Source organism: Gordionus sp. m RMFG-2023, chromosome 4, assembly GCF_954871325.1.
Source record: "Gordionus sp. m RMFG-2023 chromosome 4, tfGorSpeb1-WG-v2, whole genome shotgun sequence".
Lineage (NCBI taxonomy): Eukaryota > Metazoa > Nematomorpha > Gordioida > Chordodea > Parachordodidae > Gordionus > Gordionus sp. m RMFG-2023.
The window spans coordinates 22,413,041-22,423,229 of NC_088778.1; positions in this window are offsets into that span (position 1 = coordinate 22,413,041).

Consider the following 10,189-nt stretch of genomic DNA (forward strand, 5'->3'; position numbering starts at 1 on the left):
AACATTAACAATATTGTTGTAATCTTTCATATTGATATTCATAATAAATGGTAAAAATGGATATATGCCATCAATAAAAATATTTGTGATAGCGTGATATATGCACCTTCTTACTAAATAATATAACAGCAACATAAGCACCACTTTCCTCCCGCCATGGTAAACATACATTTATCTATTTGTCTATAAAACTCTTCATGTACCTAACCTTGATATAATTATCCAAAATATACTCAACTCACTAATCTAATATTCTTAAATAGTAAGGCAGATTTATTTAAAAAATATATCATATTTATATTAAATAAACAAATTCAATATAGACCATAAACTTAAAATTTACCAATACCCCTCCCTATAATTTACATTTTACTTAATCGGGTACGGGCTTTTCTCTCTCTTCTTATTTCCCGTAGGCGTTTAAGCAAGCGGTTTCGCCTCTTGCGCGCACAGGTAACTGCAGCCTGCCCAAGAACTGTGGATGGGCTCATCTCATAGGTTACCCCCAAATTTCTTAACCCAATTAGATGGGATGAGATAGTCCAAGCGTAGCTCTGCTGTTTCATATAGCGATAAAGGGTAATTGCGCTTATTATGACGTATGACGTAGTTGTTAACCCAAATTTTAGACCAACTAATCTTAAGGTAAATATAAACACACCTCCAAATAGGAGAGACAGATTACTCTTTTTAGATGGGCTAGAAATTGTTATCAATGCCTTACCCAGGAGATATAATATAATTTTGATGGGCTATCTAATCATCAGGATTGGTTTGGAAGAAATTTATAAAAAGAGGGACATAATTGGTAACGCAACTCTCGCTCAACCAAATGAAGATGATAGCATGAAAATACTTGATTTATGCATTAGCAAAAATCTCAAAATTGAAAACACCTTTTTCTCTCATGGAGAGGCGAATACTTTCACCTTTAAAAGAGGGAGTTATAGATCACAGATAGATTTTATCATATTAAATGTTCATAGTTGGTTCAAAGATGTAATGGCTATGATAAATATAAACCTATCCAACCACAGAATGATCAAAGCCAAGATCTTGGTAAGGAATTTATGGGGAACCCCTATTAAATCTAATTACACCATCAATCAAACGACAAATATGTTCAGAAGACAAAATATCAGCAATCTACAAATACCTGAAATTAGAGATCTGTTTGACCAAAAACTACGTTAAAAGGTAGCAAGGTTTGTAGATATATCTCAATTCAAAACAATCGAAGAAAGATGGATGTTGTTTAAGGGAGACATTCACGAAGCAAGCAAGATTCTAGGAAATAACAATTCTCTTGTTAGAAATGAATGGATATCTACGAGTACTTTACTAAAAATTGAGGAGCTTCGCTCAACGAAAATTTTTAGAAGACTACCATCCATCCGTTTGGAAAACAACAAAGTTATATTTGACCAGGTCAGTGGCGTAGCTACGGGTGTGGTTTTCGAGTTTGGACCCCTCCCAGAGCTAAATCTTTTTCAGATTATACGTTCAAAAGACTTAAAAGTGACTTTATATTAAATAAATGCCATTAATATTTATATTTTTCTAGTTTTGATGTTTGTGAAAGGATATTATATTACTATTGAAATTATTCTGGATAGTATTATTATAAAGTCATTGAGAATAATCTACTAAATTATAATAACATATTATTGATACATTTAAAAAATGTATATATTATAGAAGATATGGTTATAATTTGTATGATTAACCCGGCCGAGGGCCGGGAAAAAGGGCCGAAGGCCCGTCAATAGGGGTCTGGGGGGCGAAGTCCCCCAGGCTTGTATATGTATGGACCCCCTCTAAGAAAAATTCCTAGCTACGCCACTGGACCAGGTAGATCAAATGGCACTTTTGACAGATTATTATTATATGAATATCTTTGAATCTAGAAAACTTACGAGGATATCATATGAACAACAACTTCCTCCCAATCAACCTCCCTATTTACACTGACTGAAATTTCCACCGCTTTGAAGAAACTAAAGAATCACAAAGCTCCTGCTCCGGATAATATCACAGGAGAACAATCAAAAGCAACATCGAATGGCATACCACGCTTCCTGCTTAGTATCTACAATAAAATATGGGCTTCGGGGATGACTCCTAAGGATTGGAAATTATCCACTCTTTGAAACTTTTCAAAGATCGCCAACCCTATTAATTTCCGTGATTACAGGGCAATCGCATTTACTTCGACTGCGTCCAAAATTTTAATGGTTCTACTCAAGACCGTATTTAACAAATGTCGCAAAATCTCTTTGGAAAATATATTTGTGCCTATCGTCCAGGTAAAATATTATGGAGTCATTTCTCACTCTTAAAATTATTACTCAAAAATGTAATAGATACAAACCATAGGCGTAGCCAAGATTTTCCTAAGGGAGAGAATTAAAAAATTACTGGGGGCTTCGCCCCCAGACCCTCTCTTGGCAAGCCTTAGGCCATATAAAATATTTTAACAAGATAGGAGGTTAATTTTAATTAAAACAAAGCCTGGAACAAATATGAAATATTTTCATTAGTTTATAAAAAATATAATGAATTACATGTATATACATTAATATAAAAGCATGGTAATAATTTATTCCAAACAAGTATAAGAAATTTATTTATAAAAACTAAGTAGTCATATAGTTGATATTCCTTTATTTAGAATTAGTTAAACTAAGTAAAATTCCACTTTTACAGACATATTTGACAGTTAGAGAAGATATTACAGTTAATATTTTAACAAATTTTACTAATCAATGCTCTTGATAATATATATAGCATCAATTAGCTATAGCATCAATTAGCATTTAATTATTTAACGCCATCTATTTATTTTAAATAAAAAATGATATTAAAAATTAATTTTCATATTATTCATCCCACAATGTCTTTAAAAGATATTTTCTGATGTCCTTATCAATATATTATATAAAATATATTATTCGCTATATTGGTAAAAATTACTTGATTGTCATAGGATAATTGATAAAATTAGATATACTGTAAATCTACGACATATAATATTCCACTGTTCGTATTGTGCTTTAATTTTTTTTATTTAATTTATGATTTAATTTTATCAATACTTTTATAATTATATTTTACTTTTATCAAGATAAATAAATTAAAATTACTCACTTTATAAAAAATTATATTTGATATTATATTATTTAGTAATTTTATGGATCTATTATTAATAATTATAATACATTTCACTTTTGTCTTAAGACTTATCTTTGGCTTATATTCCATTTCTTAAAAAACATTTTTGATTCACTTTTTTTAGTTTTATAAAAAAAATATCAACTTTTACATTTTTTCTTTCAAATTATTGTTAAAGATATATGCATACATTTTTGAGGGTCAGGGAGTGAGGGGAGGACTAAGGCTAATATTTTTTATAAGCTTAAAATGATAAGGAGGGGAAAATTTTCCCTTGCTACCCCCCCCCCCCCCTTGGCTACGCCTATGATACAAACTACCGTTTCTCTTCACTTTTATTGATTTTAAACGAGCGTTTGATAATGTCAGTCATAATGCTATCTAAGAAATATTATTAGAAGTTGGAATTCATACTAACATAATAAAGGTTTTAAGGTCAGTATAACAATTTGCTCACCTCGTGTAGGATAGACAACAAAACCTCTCCACCTTTAGGATAAAGAAGGAGTCAAACAGGGCTGTGTTCTCTCCCTTATCCTTTTCAACATAGTAATGATCAACTAAAAGATACCGTAGACGCTGTGAATCTGCTAGAACTCAACTCATTCCCAGATAATAGATACTCTCTGAAGAATAGAATTATATCTTATGCGGATGATGTAGTGATCATTACCAAAGACTTGGAAGACACTCATAACCTCATCCTCTTATTGAAATCCATAAGTCTAAAAGTTGGACTAGAAAAAATTTTAAGAACATGATCCTCTTGGCTAGACACACTATTCCCATAGAGAATATTGTAATTGGATCGGAAGTGATTCAGGTAGTCACGCAAATAAAATATCTTGGAATCACCTTGGATAATAGAGGATCATTTAAGGAAGAACTAATAAGAATACAAAAAGCTAGAATAGCCTTCTACAAATATTTCAAGCTCTGGAAGACTAGGGAGATAACGGCCCTTCCAAGATTACGGATCTTTAATTCTTATGTAATCCCTCTCTTGTTATACGGTGGTAAAACATGGAAAATTAGTAAAGGTGATAATGGAAAATGTCAAACATTTATCAACAAATTCTTAAGGATTATAAATGGTGTGTTCTACCCCAGATTAATATCAAATGATAAACTATAGAAAAAATCAAGGCACACTCCTATTCACATTCTTCTAAAGAAAAAACGCATTCAATTCCTAGCTCATATACTGAGACATCCCAACTCTACTTAGCTCACGATGCTCTAACATGACTCTTCACCTGCAAAGGAAAATCATACAGTAGATATAAGACACTTTGGTTCCACCGAGAGTTCTAATAGATGTAGCAGATCTGAACTTAAATTGGAAACAATTCATCTAATTAAATAACAATAAAAAATTCATAAATAAGCTCCTTAAGGTTATCCCTTCTTTTGCCACTCTACTCCCTCCCCTCTTCAACTACTCAAATACCTTCAACAAGAAAATAGGTTCAATTCTTATTTATTTATAATATTTTTGTATTCAGACTCTTTAAACGTTAATTTCTAGAAAGCCTTTCCCCTGTCCCCTTTACTTTAAATACAATAGGGCTGTAGGTATGGGTGTGGGCTGTTTATTCTGGTCCGCCTTATCTGAATCAGCCCACAGCAGTGGCGTAGCTAGGAATTTTCCTTAGAGGGGATCCTTACATATAAAAGCCTGGGGGCTTCGCCCCCAGACCCCTTATAACGGGCCTTCGACCGGGTTTATCTTACAAATCATAACCATATCTTCGATAATATATAATAAATATATTTTTTAAATGCATCAATAATTTGTTTTATAATTTAGTAGATTATTCTCAATGACTTTATAATAATACTATCCAGATAATTTCAATAGTAATAAAATATCCTTTCACAAACATCAAAACCAGAAAAATATAAATATTATTGGTATTTATTTGATATAAAGTCACCACTTAACGTATAATCTAAAAATAAATTTTTGCTCTGGGAGTGGTCCAAACCCGAAAACCACCCCCGTAGCTACGTCACTGGCCCACAGACATTTAAATAATAGTCCTCGGACTATTGTGCGTACAAATACGTACGGCTTGTCTACAAACGTGTAAAGGGCTTCTAATCTAAAATTTTATATAAATCCAGTTAGATGGAAATGAGAAATACCTAGCGTAGCTTTGTAGTATCTACAACGTTGAGGGCGTATGCGCTTTATCACGTAGTATTAAGCGTAACTCTTATAGGCATGACTAGCTTTTACAATCTCAGGGTATTCAATTTTTTGTAATAATTATTTTCAAAATGACATTCTTTTTTGACCTCTTTTTTTTAGTAAACATGGAATAAAAAAAAATTCAACATTTTCAGGGGGCTTCTCAAATATTTTAGGGGACTTGAGCTCCTGCGCCCCTCCTAGACGGCTAAGTCGCGATTCGAGTTGAGTTTTTAGTAGAAAATCGACTTCTACTTTCCCGAGATGACAGCCGATTCCTAAGCCAATATTTTTAAGGAAATTTATAATATTTTATACAAAAATAATTAAAATTAGTTTTGATATTAGAGTTCATTCAATTTCGACTAAAAGTAGTCAATCAATTTGGTCGACTACGTATTTCGGAATTTTTCGAAAACTCAAGTCGTAAACTTTAATTATGAACTAGAGGAAGTAGTTCATATTTACCTCAAAAAAATAATTTATTTGATTTTTATTAAAAATAGATAAAATTAAGATTTCCGGAAGATTATACTAGTTCTTTGGTAAAAACCTCCGTTTTTTATGTATAAACCCTGTTTCTTGGTAGACACTTTGATTTTTATCGTATCATTTGATTTAGCGTCAAAATCAAATAATCAAAATTTAGCATCTTTATTTAACCAATAATTTTGCTTTGTCAAAATAACTTTTTTAACGTTATATCAGAAAATACATGAAACCCTTCAGTGAAAGGTACAATTATTATTAATAACGAAATTTAAATATATTAATTAAGCACTAAATATTGAAGAAAACTAAATGTTTAATGCTTTTATAATTTTTGTTTTGGCACGTCGCCATAATGTTTTTTATTTTTTTCCCAAATAACTTTTTATTTTTATTCGGCTACAAAAGTGATTGATGTACTAACCACTACTAAATGAAGCACTAAAGAATGATATATATATTTCATCGTTAATGCTTTCAATAGACACTTAAGCATGAAGTTGGCACACATGTTTTTATTTTTGATTATAATTTTTTTCACCTAATTTCGGCTACTGTACAGATTAGCGCACTAACAAGTGCTAACGAATCACTAAAAAAAATGGAATATAATTCATCGTTAGTGCTTCCAATCGTTCGGCCAACTTCATGGAGTTATTAAAATAGTATATTTATAATAAAACATTTAAAAAAACTTATTTATATTTTTGTATAATACTTAAAAATTACGTGACTATCCAATATTTAATATACAGTGTTGTGATGATTTAATGAAACATATTGACGATTAACTTAAAACTCATTCATATAAAATTATAATCTTTGCAAAAATAATTTAGACAAAGCAATATAGAAATTTCTTTTATTATTCCTTTTTTTATTTTAATTATTTTGCAAATATTATAATTTTATATGAATGGGTTTGAATTTGATCGTCAATATGTTTCATAAAATCATCACAACACTGTATAACAAAAACAGATGTAAAAAATATGTGATAATTTTAAAAAATTTAATATTTTTGTCAACTGTTTTGTTTTTGTTTTTGAAATTTAAATTATATTTTTATCTCCAGGCTCACTTAGTCAATCCAACTTCTTTATTATTACCCGTATAATCTCATACTTTTCTCTTTTTACCTCCTTGCAAATATTTTATTTTATCTTCTAGACCATTATACCACAGGCCATCTCCAAAATTCTTATTTATCCCTATACTTTACCTCCTTCATATACCCTATCCGCTAACTCTATCCATTTCTCTAAATTTTTAACATTATGAATTCTAACTATGGGTTATCAATATTCCCTTTCTGTTTACCCAACATCAAATTTAATTTGATATAAAAAATTAATTTTGCTATTATAATTACCCTCAAGCACCATTATTTTGTCAAAAATATATCCTTTAAATATTATAAATAATTATTATTTAGTAATAGGCGATTTTATGAATGTGTTTAAAATATGGCAAAAAAGTTTCAAAAATATACTTGAATAAAAAACGGCCTTTTTATAGCAATAATACAAAATACACCTGAGAGGTAATATATTTTTTAAGATCTTAACCCTTTTAATAGGATGCTACAGCATCCATCTACAAACAACATTTGTTGAAATGTTCAAATTCAAGGTTCAATAATTCATTTAACTGTTTATAGTTTGAACCATGGAGATAAAACTTAAGACAACTTTTTCTCACTTGTTCTAAAATCGACTACAATGTTGTATCTCCAATTTTCTAAAATTGCAGATTTAAAAAAAAGTTAGTATATATATATATAATAAAATTCTAAAAAATGGATTTGTCGTAGTTTAAATATGTTTATAATTTTAAAAAAATTCTAAATAGGTTTTCGGCAAGCAAAAACATTGTCTTTTTTTAAAATAGTTCTGAAAAATTGCAATAGAGCTGGAACCCTTCAAGAAGCGATTTTAATATTAAAATAAATCTATGAAAAGATAAATTAATGAATTAGCTATATACAATAAAACATCGAGTTTATCAAAACTCAGTATATTTTATAAAATTAAAAGAAAAAAAAAAGATAAGGATAGGACTAGCCTTGTCAACGGCACGATTTTCTAAAAACGGCAAACTAAATATTTTAGCCAAAAAATATTAAGCAAGCCTGGAGATTTTGCTCATGGATGGCTGAAATTTGCCCATTCTATTAACGAAAATCTCAAGACTTGCATAATATTAATTTTGACTAAAATCTTAATTTAAAATCGGTTAAATCTAGCCGTTCCATAACACTTGATGGGACATTCTCTACATAATATTTATACAAAAGATAATGTTTCATTTTTTGGAATAAGTTAGATCGAAAAATAGCGAACAGATATTTTTTTTGAAATTTCATTACTATGCAATTTTTTTTAAAAATCGACACTTTTTTAAATTATTTGGAAGCGCAGAGGACTGGAATTTTTATTTGACTTTTAGATACTCCGACCAGAAATTTTAATTGCAAATTTATATATAAAAGAATAAAATAAAAATCCCCAATTGCTTTGTCCTAATCTAAGAAAAAAAATTATTTTATATTTTTTTAACCCCAAAAACTGGGCATTTTAGACCAGCCATTTTTATAAAAATTATTATCTATCCATCATGTGAAAACCCTGACTATGGCCGCATTTATAGTAAACGCGTTTTGTTCAAGCGTTGCGTTATCTAACGCAGGGTTATTACAAAATTAAGCCAATAATTTGGAGCGATAAAAAATTCGCGATACCATTATAAAAATGATAGCGAATTCGATAAAAAAAATATATGATTATTCAAATATTATATAAAATAATTATCTCTATTTTAAATTTATCTTAAATTTATTTCTAAAACTGAATCAGCTGTAATAACGTTGCGTTAAATAAAGCAACACTTCGCGTTTAATATAAACACAGTGTCATTAGGAGAGAATATTTGCACTTTTAATTAGTGATCTGCATCGGGCCTAATTTTTCAAGCCCGGCCCGAACCCGAAATTTTTTAAAAAAGTTTTGCCGGCCCGGCTTAAACCCGTATTTTTTTATAAAAAATTTATCGGCCCGGCCCGAATTTATTTAAATATAGAAATCAATTTTTATAATTACTCAAAATAAAAGACATATGTTATATGTCGTTTAGTTTCAATTATACCTACAAAAATACGAATCGAATAATGGAATTATTCGTATTCGTTTAAATCGAATAATTTATTATTCGTATTCGTTTAAATCGAATAATTTATTATTCGTATTCGTATGAATAATAAAATGATTATTCGATTCGATTCGAAAATTTTATTTACCATGAATTAAAAAAGATCTATTATAAAATTTATTTTGTAAAATTTAACTAAGGATAAAGACAAACAAATTTTATTAGTGAGACAAAATAGAAGCATACATATATAATATATTTATATACAATGTGGAAAAATCAATATAATATTCATATCTGTAATGTAGAAGATAATCTGACAACAGCCAATTTTTCAAATATAAAGTTTTTCGGATTGTTTCCTCCTTTAACGACATTCTGTATTTTGTAACCATATGAGCTCCAACAGAAAAGAGTCGCTCACATGGGATTGAAGATCCCTGTATCGACAATATGTCCCTCGCCATTTTAGATAAGACGGGAAAACGGTCTCCATGTAGTTTCCACCATTCTAGTGGGTTTTTATTTGACGTTATTCTCACTTCTTTCAAATATGTGTCAATTTCAAAAATTGGCATAACATTCTGTTTAAAAATGACATCCATATTTGATTGTATTAAAGGTTTACTTTTTGATACATCATATTTAATTTTATATTCATCAAACATTTTCTCAAAATTATTAAATATAGTTGTAACGTATGGTCTTTTCTCAAAATTATTAAATATAGTTGTAACGTATGGTCTATTATGAGATAAATTAAAATGGAGTTTCAAAATTTGGCGCAATTTTCATTATTCCACTAGGAGATTTTATTAAATTGAAATAATTTCAAATAATTCCTAATAATAATATATGATTATTTTCCAATATATATTAATACTATAAATTATTTTAGTCGAATAATCTCGAATAATTCGATCGAATAATAGATAAAAAATTATTCGACGAATAATATATTTTCCTTATTCGAATTCGATTCGAATAATTGTGTTATTCGTATTCGTAAAATACGAATCGAATAACAAATAATTCGTTTTAGGTATAGTTTCAATATATAAAATCAAATATTTTTATTTTACATAAAAAATTCAATATAAAATTGATAAATTTAGATATATTTAAAAAAATTTCCAAAGTAAGACCCGACCCGGCCCGAATTTTTTAAAAAATATTAGGCCCGGCCCG